The sequence below is a fragment of the Rutidosis leptorrhynchoides genome, chromosome 7, assembly GCF_046630445.1.
Source record: "Rutidosis leptorrhynchoides isolate AG116_Rl617_1_P2 chromosome 7, CSIRO_AGI_Rlap_v1, whole genome shotgun sequence".
Classification (NCBI taxonomy): domain Eukaryota; kingdom Viridiplantae; phylum Streptophyta; class Magnoliopsida; order Asterales; family Asteraceae; genus Rutidosis; species Rutidosis leptorrhynchoides.
In genome coordinates, this window is record NC_092339.1 from 268739318 (window position 1) to 268757616 (window position 18299).

General features: G+C 33.7%; 2 long non-coding RNA genes across 2 annotated transcripts; one reads left to right on the forward strand and one right to left on the reverse strand.

Moving 5' to 3' along the window:
* Positions 1-6285: 6285 nt before the first annotated feature.
* LOC139858781 (uncharacterized) lies at positions 6286-8069 on the reverse strand. The gene is made up of 5 exons (XR_011763083.1): positions 7740-8069; positions 7481-7556; positions 7259-7396; positions 6888-7080; positions 6286-6419 (listed from the first exon to the last, which is right to left on the reverse strand). It is a non-coding gene; the product is annotated as an uncharacterized lncRNA (long non-coding RNA).
* Positions 8070-9044: 975 nt separating this feature from the next.
* On the forward strand, positions 9045-11394 carry LOC139858156 (uncharacterized). Its single transcript, XR_011762829.1, has 3 exons — positions 9045-9191; positions 10081-10181; positions 10276-11394. It is a non-coding gene; the product is annotated as an uncharacterized lncRNA (long non-coding RNA).
* The last annotated feature ends 6905 nt before the right edge of the window (positions 11395-18299 follow it).

Consider the following 18299-nt stretch of genomic DNA (forward strand, 5'->3'; position numbering starts at 1 on the left):
AGAACTTGACCAAAAATGCTCAAAAGTGCTTATCAAAAATGTCAGCACTCCTATCTGAAATTTTTTGAAATTCCGAATTTAAGTCTTTAGAAAGACTAAATTACCCTCTAAACAACTTCACCACCACTCCAAAATTCCTTTCCATCATTGACAAATGACCTAGAAGCTATGGTTACTATCGTTCTCACACCAGTAGCAAGGATTTGAGTCTTTATTAAGCCTATGACTATGAGTGCAACATGACTGGCAATGAGTGCTTCATTTCTTAGATCTATAGGGAACCCTAAACACTTGAGTGATTTGAGTGACCTGTGAAAGCTAGCCTAAGTCATGTAACCTCCTCGCATGCTTGCAGAGATAGTTTCAACCCCAACATAGAAAACTCACCTTATTTTCCACTCTTATAATAAAAAGCAAACCACCTAGGCTATTAGAAAATAAACTCCGAAAAGATTTCTTAAGGTAAAAACGAGAAGTTTGCTTGAGGACAAGCAAAGTTTAAGTGTAGGATATTTGATATCGGCTAAAAAGTCACGTTTCCACCCCGGTATTAACGCCCAAAAACAATAAAGTTCCAAAATTTATCGCCAAAATACCCGCTTCATCGGTTAAAATTGAAGAACAAATGATTATGAATACAGTGCAAAAAGAATTGAGAGAATCAGAGCTAAAACGAAGATTCTAGAGCAAAAACGGTGAAAGACAAGAAATCAAGTTACGATCCAGTGAATTCAGCAAACCAGGGCAGGCCAAACGGCCTACCACTAGGGAAAACGGTCTGCCACACGGCCAAGGCAAACGGGCACTGCAAACGGGCAAGCCTGGCAAACGGCCTCTGCTAACGGCCTGCCAAACGGCCTGCCAGCCGTTTGTAGTCAAAATTCAAGTCTATTTAAAGGGTCTTTGTCATCCATTTTTACACACACTTCAATTCACTTCTTTCTCTCTCTTTCTACAATATTAGTCATACTTTCAAGGTCTTCAACTTCATGCAGGAAACCTAGTACCCGGAGAAGAACGCCGAAGATTGTATTAGGAGCAGTCTGGAGTTTGAAGGTGTCACTTTTATATTCGGAACTCCTTTAATATAATGGTACTTCTATCCTTTGTCTTTATATAATGTTTTCCATTATTATGCTTTGTGATATTGCTGTCTTGATTAGCGAGTAGTTATCTTTAGTGTATGCCATGATGTAGTCAGTTATAATGCCAAAATAATATTATGGCTTATGTATGTTGTCGAGTTACTTCCCGATTATGCTTTAAACTCGATCGCTTTTCAACTAATAGAACGTAGTTATTGGCTCTGTTATTGAGAAGTCGCAAACCCCGATTCAGAGTACACTATCTGTGTCACCCCTTGGTAAGAGAAGTCTATCGGATACAACATAAGTTTGACTGAGGCACACCAGTTGTAGTAAGTCCACCGAGCCTTGAATTCCGACTGAGGAGTCTTTCATAGTGAAACATCTAACTAGACCCCTAGTACATTGTCGGTCCTAGACCATGCTAGTGTAGTCACCAAGCATATAAACTTCGTACGTGCACGCTGAAGCACAACGGTTGTTGTAAGCTGTACCTCTGCTAAGTAAGGCTATGGAACCCGGTCAGTGCTGATTACTACACTTTACCATAACGCGGTCTCAAGCATTGCACTCCTCTTGAGGGATTCTTGGTTAATTAAGGAACTGTTTGTTTAAATACATAAAGGATTGGACCGTTAGGATAACCGAACATGTTCATGGAAGTCAAAACCCGACTTGGCCATGGTGTTCTTTACGGTTAAACTCTTTTAAGGGCCTAACTATCTTCTAAACCCAATCATTAACGAAAGCATCAAAGCACATCGCGTCTCTCGGATATGGCAAATCCTGTATTCTATTATGCTTAAGAAAGTTTAGGCCTTTGTGGAATGTTAATACGTCACCCAACCGAGTCGCTCAATTAAATGAGCCGTCTGAACGTGTATGCTTGTAGTCAGACTGTACGGGTGTCGGGGGTAAGGGACGTTGCTGTCTATTCAGAATCTTCAAGCCTATCGCATTACTCAGGGACATGTCTTATGATAGGGGCATTTAGGATTAGTGTAATAAATACAAGGTCACTACCTATTCATGAGCCAGCATTCCATAATCTCGGCAAAGTAAGCTAACGAAATCATAGCATGCACTTGTTTTAACCCTATCTGAATTACAAATTTTATCGCATTTACTTTACTTCAGCTTATAAACTAGAAAACCCAAAATTAGGTAACAAACCACTATTCCTGCACCTTAGGATTATCTTAAGCTTACTTACAGGTTCGATTCTACTGTTATCTCAAAAATACGACCTAGGTCATACTTTCCTTACTCATAATAAGGAGTAGTAAGATTTAGGCCCCGCTAAATATAAATTTAAAACTATTGTTCTCTCTCTTGATAGTTGATTCTGACGCCTTGCGACCTAACGACACCGCATAAATAAAACCGTCCGTTTCGGCCATATCAGACCTCAAAAAAAAAATTATTTTCATCGATTCTGACAAAACTAACATCGAAGCAAGACTGTAAGCCCTAGCTAGGTATCTACTTGTGTAAATACAACTCAACTACTATGCACCCTAAGATCACTCCTTGTACTGTCAACCTTTATGAAACATTCAACATGAGCAAACCATACATAGATGTACTCATCAAGGATCATGAAATGAAAGAACTTGAGTTCAAACAGAAAATATCTACTTAGAGGATGAACTGAAGTCTGAAGACACACAAAAAATGTATGTAGATATTCATAAGATAAATGCTCAAATCTAGGAGTTGGATTCTCACCTATCATAAAGCAGATTAAGGGAAGAAAAGCAGTGGCGATTCTAGGATTAAAATTTAATGGGGTCCTAATTTTTTTTCCCGATAACTTACTTGCACAAATATTGAATGTCTCGAGTCTAATCGGGTCGGTTTAAATCGGGTCGGATCGGATCGGATCGCACTTAAAACACAAACATAAAATTGAATAATACTTGTAAAATATAAGGTTGTTTATAATTTTTACTATTGTCATTACAACTACCATCATACAAAAGGATATCATTTATACAATAAGGTAATTGATATTTACACAAATATGAACCCCTATACAAAAATATCATATATTCAATCAATTAAATACTAAAAGTAAGTTTTTACTTTTATCAACGAGATTTTATACGATAAAATTCATCCATAATTACATTATTGCTAACATCATCTAACACATATTTCTCAATATATGCAAATAAAATTATTCATAAATTAAAGTATTCTAACATGTATATAACTAGTTCGGACCGGCCCGCGCGTTGTGGTGGGGGCTTTCGAGCTGCGTATTCATATTTAACGTAGCGTTGTGTATTTACAGAGGAGAACACGACCCATGTGTTAAGCGTCGTTTTAGATGTCGTTGTGTTAAGCGTTTTTTTAAAAAGTATCCGTTTCGAACGTATTTAGTTTTGTTTTGTTCAATAAATTTTTTCGAGTGTAACGGTGCTGTCGGAAACATTTAACTCGCGGCGAGCAGAAAGATACGGGCTGTCGTTGTGTTTAGCGTATTTTAAAAAGTGTCCATTTCGAACGTGGTTAGTTTCGTTTTGTTCATAAAATTATTTCGAGTCTGACGCTGCTGTCGAAAAAAGTTAACTCGAGGCGAGCGGGAAGTACGGGTTGTCGTTGTGTTTAGCGTTTTTTAAAAAATTGTCCGTTTCGCGTATAGTTAGTCCCGTTGGATTCGTGAGATTTTTCCGAATTGAATGGTGGCCTCGGAAAAATTTAACTCTCACCGAGCTAGAAGATAGGGCCCGTTATAAATTCGGGTGGAATTAGTTCCTCTAACTTTAAAAAAAATAAAATATTTATACTTTTAACCCCTGAAAAAGTGTAAACTTGAGGGGTCGTTATCTAAATATAGCCGAAGTTGAAAGGCCGTTTACAATATGAACACAAACTCAAAACGACAATCGAATATAATTAGAACTACACTAAAGGTCACCACATTTAGTATGTAAGGATTAATAATTAATTAATAGCTGTCAAATTCAAAACCAAAAAAAAATATTATTGATATATACATTAGTAACAAAAATTTGCAGTACGAAAATGCAATTTTATTAATTACATCAGTACCAAAAAAGATCAATCATTTAAGAAAACTAATTATAAACATACATACATGATACATTAATAAAATTAAAATATTTACATGATCCATGAGTACTATAAAATTGCAGTTATAAACATAGTTAAAGATCATTATAAAAAAAAAGTACAATTATAACATAAACTCAACATATATGTTAAATGAAAAATCAATCATTTGACAAAACTAATTATAAACTTGTTTACATGATATATCACTAGCAAAAAAATCTCAACTAAGCTATATTTATTTAGAAAAAGGCAATTTTATAGATTTTAATCAATAATACGTATGTCCATCGATACAAAAGGAATAGTGCAGTTTCATGAATGTATATATACTTACATAATCTCAACAAGTTATTTTTCTACCCAGAGTGAAACACCACAAGAGTAGTAAAGTCTTCCCTCTCAATGTTTTATGGATAGCGACTTCGCTTCCAAAAGGACCTCCGACTTATAATCAATAACAAAAAAATGAGACGCCATGAAAATGGTAAAATCAAATTTCTATGGGTTTAAAGTGTGCCTGAAATTCAATTTAGGCTCTACCCGTCAGTAAAGTCGTCAACAAATCGATGTTTGTTGTTAGACTCAATTAATACAGCCAACTGAAAATTGGATAAGCTAAGTTTATTTTTGTTTATTTTTGTTTAAATATTTAAATGGCGCATACTATAAAATTATAACGGGCTAATTTCAAATATTTTAGTAGTCTAAACTATCAATACTTAAAATCTAAAAATATATGGGGTCCCATTATTATATTTAGTGGTGTCCTATACCAAAAAAATATTTTTTTATGATAAATTTCAAAAAACTAGTGGTGTCACAGGACCCCGTTGAAGTACACATACACTCGCCTCTGAAGAAAAGTTACAATGAAAGTTACTGCTCTTAAAATGACTTGCAGACTTAGGCTAAAGCTTAAAAAAGACAAATCATGATGCAAACTGAGTCCGATGAGCTTAAAGTAACTGTTGAAAGTACTTCTCTAATCATACAAGAGTTGCAAGCTGAAAAAGGTATAATGCTTTCCAGGTTAAAAGATTTTCAATTTAAAAATTCTAACAGTGAGTCAGATAAACTTGTCTTACAAGCAAAGATCTTTGATCTTAAATCTGACTTACTAACACGGGCAAAATCTTTTGAGAATGAGACACTGATGTTTTCAAATGAGAATGGTCGCTTCAAGTCCGAACATGAGCTTGAATCTCAAACCATTATAAAACTTCGTGCTGATATTCATCATAATCAAGTTCAAATCCAAACAATAACACGAAAATTTGAGAAACATATTTCCGATTTACAACACAAGTTAGATGTGAAAACCACTTTTTTAATTAATAACGCAAACGCTTTTTGAAAAAAAAACTGAACTTGTTGACAAGCGAAAACAAGATTTTGTGTCTGTCGGTACACAAGTATTCATACCAGAGGGTAACACAACCAAATTTTTACACCTAAAGTTCCTTCTCATACAACTGAGAAGAAAGTTACCCCTCTTTCTTCCCCCAAGATTTCTAAAACATTTCAAACCACATAATTTTGATCATTTCTGGAAACAACTTTTTGGGTAAACGAAAAAATTACGGGATTCATGGATCATTATAGTTGGTTACCAAACAAACCCAAGACACCATCCAAGACATCCCTTATACAAAATTACCATGTTTCAAAGATTAAAAGCAATCTATATTATATATAACTAGCTTTAGTAGCCCGTGCGTTGCACGGTGGCTTAAAAGTTAGTATAGTAATACGTTAATATTCGTAAATACATTTTGACGTAAATCTGCAATCAACACATTTTGATCACTTGTTATGATCACTTGAGCAGTTCTTTAAGTACAACAAATTGGACAAATGAAATGAAAAATGTTAGCTTTATGTATTTGATGTGAAACATGGTAGATAAGTCAAAAAATGAGAGCTTCAGATCATCTGTTTTTGTAAGATTTTTTGGTCAAACTGGTAAGTCACGCAATCACACTGCAATATGCCATTACAAATGAACAAAGCCATTACAAATTACCAAAGTCAGTATAATTTGTAAACAAATATATGCCATTAAAAATGACCAAAGTCAGTATAAAATTAGTATATCATGTGTTTCATTGGTGAAGTGGAAACATTAGTGAAGCTAACTGAACCTACACCTCCTAACAAAGCCTCAATTTGTTGATTCTGTAACCGCTTCCTTGTTAAATACAGCTGTCTCATATCTTCATCGTCATCAAGAAGATGTTCAAGTTCATCCGTCACCTGAAACCATATAGACAATTAGGTCAAAAATATAAATACAAGTACACATATTATAATTTTATCTATAAAGGACTGGGACGGATCAAAACTCAAATGGTAGGTTAGATGCTATACAGATGGTATGCTACAAATTAAAACATAGATGCCACCATGACAACTACTTTTTAGCACGGGTAGAATAAAAAATCTAAAAGAGAACTATCGAGGGTCGAAAATTAGTATATCAATACGCACTATGATTGAACTCAATGAAGTAGTAAATATTTAGACAAATGAACAAACAAATATGATACAACTAATATTAAAATATAAACTATAAACTATAGATTATAAACTATGTGAATCAAACCAAAAAAATATTGTATGGATTTTTCTAGTACTCCAAATCAAACAGTATCAAATATATAAAGGTGCATGCATATCCTTATTTTATATACTGAAAACCATATAAAAGGTATAAATATTTACCTTCTTCGAACCACAACACCTTGATTATGTAAGATCACCAATTGGTTGGACTTCAATTAATGAATACGACTATGACTATGACGATCAAAAGAATGACTATTGTTGTTGAAAATTTGGAACTGCATAACACCGCCACCGGTCGTATTTATTTATTCAAGATTGAAGAAAGAATCAAAACTTGCAATTGCAATGCCTAAAACAAAAATATGTCATATTGAAAAACATAAAAGTGAATACCAAATATTGCGATAATAACCAATCTGATCATAGTAGTGTATCTTTTCAATTTTTTTTTGTGACAGAATGTTCCATCATTGTTTGCCTCATGTTGTCGTAAGTGTTAAAATCAAAATAGTGTTGTGGGAACCCACCTGGATGTATGTTCTAAAAAGGTTGTAGCTCTGCATCCATCTCCTTGTAGGTTCAATTTAGAAATTCGAGATTATGTACGTGGAGTGTATATGCAAGATACTCTTGAAGTAATCCAACCGTTCGGAGGCGCTCCCCACCTAAAAATAATCACAATTTTAAATGATTAAAAAGTATTTCTAGGGTACTACGACATAGAGGACCACTATATATGCATTTGCTACCACATTCGCATATTACAGTCGCCATAAAATAAGCGAAATGAGCTGCTTGATATCGCCCCGTACATTTGAGTTCCAACTGGACATAATAGGACCATACCACAAAACATATTATATTTAAAAAAAAAAAAAGCTTCAAATTGGGAACCAAAACTGAACTTTGACTGCTAATAATAGCATAGAACAAAGCTTTGAAAATCAAATATAAATTAAATTGATTAAGCAAGTAAAGTAAAAAGGATGCAAATATAATGCTTAGCACCTTCGGAAGTCATATACATGTATACTCACGGATAAAACATCGCACACGTGCAACGGTTTGTTTAAAACAGCAGCAAAGGAAAACGCACCAGGACTCCTTCGTGATCGACCATAAAAGGCGGTATTCATATTTCATACAGGTAGACGGTAACGACAGGCACACTTTGAAAGAAGATGTTAGTAACGGAAAGAATTGCATTGCTAAATCATAATTTGACAAAATATTGTTCATAACGAACAACAAAGGCAACAAATTTTTTTTTAAAAAAAACATAAAATTAAAAAGGAAATAGGCTGAGATGTATGTACGAACAACCGACCCAATCGACCCGGGTCTTGACCCAACCCGACCCTGGTCACGACCTAACCCCTTCGACCCATTTTAGTTCCGACCCATGACCCGTTTCAACCCTAACCCATTTGATCTTTGACCCAACCCGACCCATCTCGACCCGTTTGTTAGGTATAATTCAAACCGCCACTGCCTGCAACCTTTTCAAGTTTATGAACCACCACTGCAAATTACCTAAATCTCAACATCAATAAAAATAATATTCTAAAACCAATTAATAAATATTATCAATAAAAAATGAAGAACTGAAAATACCAAATCTCATAAAGTTAATAAATCGAATAAATCTCTATTCATCCAAATCTCATAGAGTCAATAAATCAAAAAAACGTTGTCAATCGAAGAGAACGTCCCCAACTGAAACCATGTGTGTTGATAAAAGTATGAATTTAGAAATCAAATAAACGTTTTACACATACCGTTACTGAATCGTCTTACAATCGGTCTGAACGAGCCTTTCTGAGATCATCGGTGCCGTATGAACCCTAAAAGCACAGTTGTAATCAATGGTTGGTTTAATTGAATGATCGTTCGATCATGGTGGTTTAATTGATGAAAACTTGGTCGAATATATTAGGATCAATTTATAGAATAATGGTAATGGTAATGATTTAGTGGGCTATATGAAATTTGAATTTGGTAACCCTAATTTGGGAGTTTAGGAATAAGAGATAACGGATGAAAATGGATGCAGCTTGTAATTGATCGCCAATCCTTTTGCATATATCTCAAAACAACTTGCTTTGCGTATGTTTTTTATAATTTGTGAAGAAATTAAGAACCTAATTGAGTAGTAGATTGAAACGTATATACGAAAGAAAGAGAAAAGAAAGAGAAGAAACTTATGGAGAAAAAACAATTTCCAATATGATCCATTGGATTAAATGATCAGTACAATTTTCTCTCACCTCAAATTCAATTGTTAAGTGAACACAATACCCTTTCAAAAAACGAATACCGTATGCAAAAAACGATTAGCTTTCGAACCCTAAGCATATCGTCAATCAAAAAATCGCATTCAATATCTCTGTGTATTTTATTAGCTTTCTAAATCTTTCATCTAAATTCACGTTTATCAGCCTTCCAACGTCTACAGTGACGGTATGTAATTCTACTGATTGCTAATTTGTTTCTATAGTCTGACTGATTATGAATTTTAACGATTAAAGATTTTTAGGGTTTCTTTAAAATCAATTTGATCTTCGATTCTTAATTCGTTTCGCAATTTGATCTACATCCATGATATGTAATTCTACTGACTCTTGATTCGTTTCTATAGTTCGAATGATTATGAGAATATTAAAGATTAAAGTTTTTTAGGGTTTCTTTATAATCAATTAGATCTTTCGATTCTTAATTCGTTTTTATTTTGGAATTTCAGTTCATTAACTCTTTTTTTCTCAACTAAAACTTCTTTAAAATGAGTAGTCACAATGGTAGTAACTACGAGTACCTGTTTAGTGATGAGCAACTCAAATGGGTTGTATAATCGGGCAAAACGGGTCGAGGTCAACACGGGTATTTTCTAGCATGAGTAGGCGAACTGCTTAAAAAACCTCATTGTCCGAGTTTATTAATTTTTATATAAATTGTTTTCAAGTTCGAGGGTCTCAGTTTATGTCTATTTGAAAGTTTGTTATTTAATTAGTTTAGGCATTATAAAAAGGAGCATACTGTTATTTAATTAGTGGACGATAAGTAGTTAGTGTTTCTGAAATTGTGATGATGGATTTTTACTGTGAGACTTTGATTTTCGGTTTCAAAAGTTCGAGCTCAAGGAGTCAGGGATGTGCTTCAGTCATGGTTATTGTTATGGTTTGCTATTTTTCGAAGGGGAAATCTATGGTGTCAATTTGGGTTAAGATAACAATGCAAGTCTTGATATATAATGTCATCATCTAAGTTGTTTCGTCTGGTTTGTGAGTGTGATCAAAATGGGCTGAAGTCAGGTCTTCCTTGGTAATTAAAAGAAAATAAACCGCTTTTGCAGGTTATGTCGGTAGGTTGACTTTTGGAGCTGATCAAATTTTAAACTCACTGATTGAGTGTTTAGGCATGGATTGCAATTGCCCACGTGGAAGTCCTTTTTTGGTATGTTTTAACCTATTCTTAAAAAGTATTGTTTGTTTTGTGTTATATGCTGATTTTAATGGTAATGAGAATGAGAACAAGTGCCATTGGCCAGGGTTGACTTCTGATAGTTAAACTGCATTCGAATGCATTTGAATGTGAGGGTTTTGGTCATCATAAGTTTTTATATGCGCATAATTAACAAAGAAAAAGGATGTTTGAAATGGAAGACCAATGGGAATTTACTTTTGTGGATGTCTCGTAGTTTTGTATTGAGATGGAAGGTATGGAAGTGGAAAGAAGAGTATGGGGGCAGAAAAGTAAAACGACGTCGGTGTTTGGTTGCATCTTTGGATCCAGGTTTTGCTTTACTTAACAAAAAACATAATATGAGAATGGGAAAAGCAATGTTTTTGGGTACTTAAGTAACTTTAAACTTCTTATGTTTTACTACCTTTGGGGTCTACAATTTCTTGATGTATTTTCCCTTGTACAAAGCGTTTATCTACTCGACTGAATGAGCAGCTCCAGTTATGTCTAAAACATCGATAGGTGATCAGAGGAAAGGAACGTGAAAGGAAATTGAAAGCTTCAATTGATACAGATAAGCTATTTAACTATCTGAATGTTATATGTTACCGTATCTTTTTTCAATTAACCTTTTTCAGATATTGGTTCTTAAAAATGATCATGTAACAAACAAAAACAAATGTTCTGTTTTGTTATTATTTTCTAAATGTTCTGTTTCACAACCTCATGAGTACCATAAATTCTTGATCTTTTTCTACATCTTCTTTTCTATATGTTATATTTTCTACCAGGCAATATATGCTGCTATAAATCATGTATTATATCTAGATCATGTATTGCTCTCCGGAATCAAGAAACACCATTTTAAATTGAAGATATCATGGATAGTATAAGGTTGCTATCTCATATTTGGTTATCTAATTGGTGCAAATGGTTCATGTCTTTCTTGGATGATTGGAAGCCAAATCCAATAGGTGTTATGTATAAGCTATAGCTTAAGTCTATCGTGTTTGGATTATTTGGATTAATTCTCTCATGGGTGTTTTTGTTGTGATGGATCTGTAACATGGAATAGTTGTAGTAGTAGTGGTTTAGAAGGGTGTCAAAATGGGTGAGGTGCGCCTCTGGTGTGCTATTGTATTTGTAATTAGATTCTTCTCTTTGGAGATTTAATAAACATTATAGCTTTTCAAAAAAAGAAAAAAGATTGGAAGATAAAAGATTGGTTGCTATTCAATGATATTTTATGAAAATATCAAATGCATTATCAAAAGGTAACTTCCAACTTATACGTATATGTTTAACGTTTCGTAATTATTATACACGTAAGTATTGAATCGCAAAGTAAGGACATTAACGAACTTCAATCTTCAATATGTCAAGTTGTCAACAAGAAATGAAGATCTATAATGTTATAGCTATTTGTTGAATAAAAAGTTAGCGCCGAGATTTGTAAGTGATGGGTCTAAAGACAAGATAAAGGAGACGGTCTAGCATTATTAATGGGTCTAAAGGAGACGAAGAGATTTGTAAGTGATGGGTCTAAAGACGGAGATTTGTAGAATAATTATTGTCAGTTAATGGGTACTTCAAGAAACTATAAATAATAAACTATGCTTGCCAATCGCATCCACAAACATGGGGTTTTATTTCTTTACTATTTGTTTCCAATATCTCTTAAAATAAGTTACATAAGTTGTTATTTTAAAAACCCGCGAAAACGCGGGTTATAAACTAGTTAGTTTTTATAAAACATGTGTCATCCAAGTAGTGGCAACCCAAAAGAGACATTTCATCCAATCCCACTTCTTACAACCCAATTAAGTAATCTATACCCGAGTTACTTTCTCTAAAACCAAAAGGTTGTGATTCCCCGTTGTGTTCACAAAAGACAATTTTCAATTGATACACAAGGTATCAAACCTAAGTGGAACGCAATGTTCATAAGTCAAAATCGACAATACCTTCAAGTGGTACTCAAAATCATTTTCTAGATGATTTGACTTCAAAACGGTTTCTGCATATTTCAATACAGTACCCGCGCTTTAGAATAGTGTATACGTATTTCAGTGTATTCTCTGGGCTCCAAAATGGCTCATGTTCACTTCAGTATATGACCCCGATCTTCAAAGAGGTTTTAAAAACCCTAATTTTTTCTATATACATCAATACTTAACCCATTCTTAAAATGTTTTTTTCAAAGTATTATCAGTTTAAGGGCGAACAAAGCTACAAATATTCAACTGATCATTATGAGCTTACATGATTATTACTCAAGTTATCATGCATATGTTAAGTGATAGTATGATACCAACGTTCATAGTACTACACCATAGTTACTATAATGATTGAACGGAAATCCTACAGAATTGTAGGTCACTTGATTCATCTCTTCGGAATGATTTCTCGTGCTCAACAATCACTCTAAAAAACAGTGATTCTTAAAATCTTAGCCAAATCACAGGCTAAGAATCACAACATAAAAATTTTCAGGGCTTGAGTGCACTATATCTCCTAACTAAGATAGTGTATGGACCCGAAACGAATATGAAATTTTTATTTATGTCCAAGAGAACAAACTAGAACACTCATAATGGTACCTAAGAACCTTAGGTATCCATAATGATGAATGAAAATCGTACCAGTGTAACCCTCATATATCACTAAACGTAGGTCACTTATATTGTATCTATGGGTTATTCAATAAGACGTCATTAGTTACACGCTGTTGAAAAACCGTGTGTACTTTTAAATCAGATTAACGCAGCGGATAGTTAAAATAATAATCAATTATTATTTTATAAACCATTTACAAAATTAAATATTCATATATTTAAATTTAATAAAACATGAACATGATTAACGATCCTAAAGATCCAGTTACACCACTAATAATTGTCAAAATATGTAATTCACAAAGTAAGTAAACGATATACCTTTCTTGAAGAAACTGATTGAAGGAGAGAAACCTACGGTCAAAAATATGACCGTCTCTTAGGATAGTCCACACTACACTTCAAACGACCGTCAATGGATGCTAGTCCAAAATCAAATATCGTATTAATATAATCCAATTATATTAGTACATTAATCGATAATACTTTTGCACATGTATGTTGAGATTTAACAAATACTCTGTTTGTTTGGTAGCAAAAAGCAAATCAAAAGAATATATTGTTTTCGATTTCTTTGTCTGTAATATCATATTTCGTTTGATTTGGTTTTAAAAAGTCGTATTTCTCAAATACTTTAGGGGTATGTTATGTAACTTATAATTAATAATTTCTATTATGTCGCTTTCATGTGAATAGTAAATTAACTAATTTCGTTTCATTTACTATTCATATGAATAGTAAATGAATTAATTTCGATTTAATATTTTGTTACTTGAGTAATATATATACATCATATATATATTTTATTTGACGTCTCGGTGTATATGTGTGTGACCCCGAAGGCTCAAATGAAGTTGGCCATATAGTTATATGTTATACATTGCACATTAATCCTACAGACTCCCACTTGTGCATGGCACAACACCAAGTAACTATACAAACAATGGTAAGCGTCTAGCAAGACGTCATTGTCCCTAAATTCATGTGAGGGTAGTTTCTCGAAACTGTTTGTGGTAAGTTTTAAATGTCATTCGTCCTTTTGTTTCAGATACTTTAGTTAAACTTGAGATATGGATCATCGGTCATTCTCATTTGTTTAACAATTTTGTTTCTCGATCTTAGAACTGAATTAGATCACCAAATTAATTAAGTATCATCTTAATTACATCTGGGTGCGGCCACACAAATATCTTATTCATTCATCGAGGAGCTCAAAAAGTATCTAACTCCAAACATTTTAGAGGAACAAATCCTATATTGCATACACGTGTCTATCACGAGCTTTACATTATACCCAATAATGGCCTTTATAACAGTCTTATTCAGGACAGCGTTTGACCATATCAAAATACAATGCTACACTCATCAAGACGGGCGTGCATCTCAAGTCTAAGGACACAAAAACATAATCACTAAAAGATTTACTACAGACTACGATCCATGTAGTGACATCTCATGGTTGGGTCATTCCAATATTCATCATCAATGAATACATATGAATTTTGATCTCAACAAGTTAACTATTCATCATCAATGAATATAACCAAAATTTCACATTAATCTTAATTCATGTTATTCCCATAACATGACCGATTATGGAGATTTTGAATAACCAACAATTATTCATGGATTAAACATGCTAATATAGAACACAGTGATATAAATGAAAACGATCATACCAACTATATATCAATTCATTAATATAAAACTGCTTAATGTTCCAAAAATATCCAAATACTAAAATTACAAATGAAAAAGATCAGCAGCATAACGAAGTCCAGTATTACTAGAATGATCATCATGCTTGTTGTGCATCATGGGCTTCATGAACGGGTCAGCCACATTATCATTTGTATGAACCTTTAAGAATACTAATATCATTCCTCTTAATGACTTAATGAATGTAGTCAAAACTTTTGAAGAATGTGCAAGATACTTTTATGTACATGTGATTCTTTCAAAAGTATATTAACACTCGAAGTATCACAGTACATATTATAGAAGATTGTTGTGTACTACTCTGAGTATAACAACAAACTTCCTTATCTAGACAGCTTTCTGAGCAGCTTCTCAGTCAACAATGTATTCTGCTTTTATTGTAGATTGTTCAATAGTGCTCTGCCTAGAGCTCTTCCAATCAACTGTCTTGCCCATCATGACAAAGAAATAACGTGACTGGATCGAGAATCATCTTGATCAGTTTGGAAACTAGAATCGGTATAAAACTTAATACTTAACTCTTCTTCCAAACCATCGTAAACAAAGAACATATCATTAGTACTCTGCAAATACTAAAGAATATTCTTAACAACAATCCAATGTACTTCACCTGTATTATGTTGACAATGATTCGTCAAACTTAAAACTAATGAAACATCGAGTATAGTACATATCATGGCATACATAATGGATCATATAGCCGAAGCATATGTGATACATTTCATTTGTCTCATCTCATCTGCTGTGATAGGACTTTTGAGACTTTCTCACGGTTATGCCCTTTTGCATTGGCAAAGCTCCATGCTTGGAGTTTTACATGCTAAATCTCTGCAAGATAATGTATGTACTTTGATTCAAACCAATAAGCCAATTGGTTCTATTGTATAGATCCTCATTCCAATAATATAAGTAGCTTCATCAAGATCCTTTATGGAAATACATTTTTGAAGCCAAGACTTGACATCTTGCAAGTTGGAATGTTATTTCTAATAAGTAATATGTCATCAACATATAAGATCAAGAAGACTACTTTGCTCCCACTAACTCTAATGTAAACTCAGGGCTTATCTTGGTTTTGAGAAAAATTAAACACTTTGATTTTCTCATTAAACTTAAGATTTTAGCTCCTGGATGCTTGCATTAATCCATAAATGGATTTTAGAAGCTTGCATACTTTATTAGGATGCTTAGGATTCATAAACCCTTCCGGCTGAACTATATATACGTCCTCGCTTAGGTCGCCATTTAGGAAAGCGGTTTTGACATCCATTAGCCATATTTTATTATCATGAAAAGTAAACATGGCAATAAGTATCCTAATTGTTTTAAGGCTCGCGACTGGTGAAAAACTTTCATCATAAGCTTTTGTCACTGATCGAGCTTTAAAAGTGTTTACATTACCGTCCATATCAGTCTTCCTTTGAAGACCCATTTTTACCTCATTGTCTTACAATTGGGTAGAAGATCAATCAAGTCTCATACTTGATTATCCTTCATGGACTGCATATCTGTATTCATAGAATCTAGTCATTTTCAGATTTAGGATCTGATATGGCCTCACCAGCTAGAGGGTTCATCATAATCTCTTAGTTGAGGTTTATCTGAATTAATCAGATAATTAAACCTCATAAGCCGATGAATTCTACTAGATCTATAAAGTGCAGGTGTAGCACGTTCTGGCTCACCAACAGTGCACTCAGTTTTAACGTGTGGATTTGCTAGTGCTTACTGAAGGTATGTTACTTTAAAGTACTTGAATTTCTTCAAGATCTACTTTACTCCCACTGACTTCTTGTAAGAGAAGATCTCTTTCCAGGAATTCAGTAGACCGAGCAGAAAACACGTTGTCTTCAGCTTGTTAGTAAAAGTAGTAACACATTGTTTCCTTTATGTATCGTACAAAGTAACATTAGATAGTTCTGGGTTCTAATTTGTTTGAAGTGTCATGATTCACGTACGCTTTACAACCCCAGACTTTTAGATAAGACAACTTGGGATTCTTCCCATGACATAACTCATATGGTGTCTTTTCTACCTTCATAGTTGGAATCACATTGAGTATGCCTGCAGCAGACTCTCATGCATATCCCTAAAAGACGGTAGTAGAGAAATCAGACTCATCATAAATCAAACTATATTAAGTAAAGTTCGATTCCTCTTACTCAGACACACCATCGTGTTGTGGTGTGTAAGGTAGAGTGAATTATGAGACAATTCCACAATTCTTTAGGTGGTCCAAAAAACTCTTGATTCATAAACTTACTTACTCCATCGGAGCGAAGTGCTTTAATGGTCTTTCCAAGCTGATTATCTACTTCATTTTGGAATACTTTTGAATGTTAAAATAGCTTTATGTTTATGTTTCAGCACGTGAACATAATCATAGCTACTGTACTCATTAGTAAATGTAATGAAGTAAAATTAACTAAATCTATACATTGTTCTTAAAGGGCTACATACAACAGTATGTATTAGTCCTAAAAGATCTTTAGTTCTTTTACCTAAATAGAAAAAAGAAGCATTTGTCATCTTTTCATATAAACATGACTCGCACACATCAAATGACTCAGAGTTAATTGATTCCAAAAGTCCATTAGATTGGAGTTTTGAAATGCATTGTTTGTTTATATGACCAATATGACAATGTCATAGATAAGTCTTATTCAAGTCTTGCTTGAAGACTTTGGCGATGTAGGTATACACAGAATTCTCATTTGAAATTACACTATGCATATCAATTTCAAAAATATCATCACGTGGATAGGTATTAAGATAAATATATTATCCTTAAAAACTGAAATACCTAAGTGTGTAAATGCAAGTTCAATACTAACATCTTTCAAACTATGTCGCTCGCAGTATTGAGAGCATAATGCTATTGTTCCAACAAAACAATAAGACCACTTAGAGAAGTAAGTTCAGAGGTACCAATAGCTTTAATAAAAGCTTGATCCCCCTTGCCTACTTGCAAATCCAGTGTGTCTTTCTTCAGTCTATTACTTCTTCTCATTCCCTTCATATTGTTACAGGTGTGAAGGCCACAACCAGTTAACAAAGATCTAGGAATCACTAGAAGAAGTATATAACTATATATGGAATATACCTGATTTGCTAGTCTCACCAGCGTTGCCTTTTCTCAGCTCAGATTGGAAGATAGGACAACTTCCTTCTTCAATTTCCAACCTTTCCACAATGGAAACATTCAGCGTCTTTTGTTGGGCTTTCCTTTTTGGAAGGTGGAATATTTTTCTTAGCAAATGATTTGTCATTTTCCTTCCACAAAGTATTCGGCTTATTCTTTTTCACCCTTCAATCCTATTTCTTCCTGATCATCGAACAACATTCGATAATCATTTTGCTGAGCAGCAGCAATTGCAACAACAGGAAGAAAGGATATGGGTTCTAAACTTTAATCAACTTCCAATTATTCTTGAGAACAATTCTCAGGTTGCAGTGCCAATCTAGGATATTTGAACATTGAGTTTATCCTTCTCCAACAAAGAAGGAAGTGTGTTTGGGTTTACGTTTTGATTATTTGACATCTACAATAGATATAAGATTCAATTTAGTATTTGTGATATTGAGCTTTAATAAATTAACTACCCAAGTTTTTATAATTTTTTTAAAAAACAATTAATTTATGAAAGCCTAAGATCCACATAGAGGTTCCATAGCCACATCTGTTGATCAGCTAGCAGTTATGGAGTCTATTGGTAGGTTGCGAGTACCAATTGCATCACAAGTGCAACTCTTATTTCTTTATGGGACCTAGAGA